Source organism: Bison bison, unplaced genomic scaffold (assembly GCF_000754665.1).
Source record: "Bison bison bison isolate TAMUID 2011002044 unplaced genomic scaffold, Bison_UMD1.0 scf7180017864260, whole genome shotgun sequence".
NCBI lineage: Eukaryota > Metazoa > Chordata > Mammalia > Artiodactyla > Bovidae > Bison > Bison bison.
In genome coordinates, this window is record NW_011494832.1 from 11,099,000 (window position 1) to 11,101,192 (window position 2,193).

A 2,193-nucleotide genomic window follows, 5' to 3' on the forward strand; every position below is an offset into this window, starting at 1 on the left:
CTAACGAGAATGGAAACTGGCACAGTCATGGAAAACACGATAGATGCTTCTCAAAAAACTAAAAATAGAACTACCATATGACCCAGCAATCCTGTTTCTAGGTATTTATCTAAAGAAATTGAGATCAAGATCTCGAAGAGACATCTCCACTCCCATGTTTATTGCAGCATTATCCTCAACAGCCAAGCTATGGAAACAACCTAATGATCACACCATCGTGATTATCTGGGTCGTGAAGATCTTTGGATAATGGAATCTTACTCAGCCTTAAAAAAAGAAGAAAATCCTGCCATTTGCAACGACACAGATGAACCTGGAGGACATTATGTAAAGTGAAATAAGCCAGGAACAAAAGACAAACACCGTATCATCTCACTTGTATGAGGAATCTAAAACTCGCAGAAGCAGAGTAGGATGGTGGTGGCCAGCAGCTGGAGGGAAGTGTAAAGGGGAGGTGAGGGTCAAAGGGTAAAAGTTTCAGTTATGCAAGATAAGTAAGTTCTGAAGATCTACTCTATATCATAGTGCTTACAGATAACAATACTGTGTTGTATAGTTAAAATTTACTAACAGGATAGATCTTACGCTAAGTGTTCTCTCTCTCACACACACAGTAAGACAATAATAATAATAAACTGGGTGGGAGGAAACTTTGGGAGGTGATGAATATGTCTCTGGCCTTGATGGTAGTGACATACTTATCCCCAAGCTTAAGCTGCATACAGTAAATATATGGACAGCTTTTTATGTGTCAATTATACCTCAATAAAGTGTTTATTAAAAAGATTTTGGACTTTATCGTGAAGGTACACTAGAACTTTTCTGGCTCCAAGAACAGAGCTGGGGTCCAGCAAGCTTCTTACCTGATAAGGCTGCGCAGCCTTCTCCAGCAGAATAGCAGCATGGTGCCTGTGCTCCCGGGACTCCCGACACACGACACACAGTATCTGCTGGTCATCCTTGCAGTAGTAATGCAGCTTCTCCAAATGCTGCCCACACAGCTGCTCCGCTCTCTGCGCGAGTGGTCTGTCCTCTCTGGGTTGTCTCTCCTCATCTACTTTCATCCTCCAGATGTTCTCCACTCTGCTGGCCATCTGCCACACATGGCGGATAGTCTCTTTCTTAAAGGCTGTCTTGCAGAGAGAACAATATAATGGCTGCTGAGCAGATTCACAGACCTTAATGATGCAGTGATAGCAGAAGATGTGACCACAGTTGATGGTAACAGGGTCTTTCAAGTAGTCAAGACAGATAGAGCACATCACCTTGTCCTCCAGTTTCCTCAGAGGAGAGGCAGTGGCCATGATAGCAACGCTGAAACCCTGCAGAGCATTCCTTCTCAAAATGAAGAATGACTTTCTAAGAAGATACGAAGGAAAAACAGAAATTGTGAATTTATTCAACATTAAAATGGAACTCATAAGAAAATAGTTTTTATGTTCAAACTGTTCCCAACATTTTCCCTCCAAACCCAAAGTTCCTTCCAGACCACTATTCAGAACAGATTCCAGCCTGCAAAGCTAACCTTGTGTTAGTTTCAGGTAGTCAGCTTTTCTCTAAACATTTTAAAGGGTACTAATACATGGAATTAAGTGGTGAGATTCTAGAAGATTATAGTATTGGGAAAGTAAATACCCAATAAAGTCTAAGGAATTTCCCTCACTCTAAGTAGATCAGGTTTAGTCAAAATATTTGCTGTAAAAGATTCAATAGTAAAGAATAGGAATTATAAAAATTTAGGGCTTAGGTCCAGTGGTTAAGAATTTGCACTCCTACTGCAGAGGGCATGGGTTCATTCCCTGATTGGGGAACTAAGATCCCACATCCCACACGGTGTGGCCAAAAAAAAATTATAATTATAAAAACTTTAAGGTCTATATTTTAAAACTCATCTGAGAACATGAGAGTTAGATTATTAGAAACCATTAGGTTCAATCATAGGTCTTTTATTCATATGCTGCCTTGTAAACATCATTATGTTTAAACTAATGGATTTAAACTAATGGTTTTCAAACATTTTTGGAAATATCACAGTTAGAAACACATTCACGTCTAATAAATTAACACATGCACATGCATATGCACACACATACTAAAACACAAGTTTTGTTCAATATCATTTACTGACTTTTAAAACTGCAGTCCATTTTTAAAATGCTGGTTATAACCCACAAAATTGATGCCATGATATAA

At 39.1% G+C, this 2,193-nt stretch overlaps 1 pseudogene; it reads right to left on the reverse strand.

Annotated features, from left to right (window-relative positions):
* The window catches only part of LOC104994543, a 14,462-nt pseudogene extending 13,158 nt beyond the window's left edge, over nt 1-1,304 (reverse strand).
* Nucleotides 1,305-2,193: the final 889 nt, after the last annotated feature.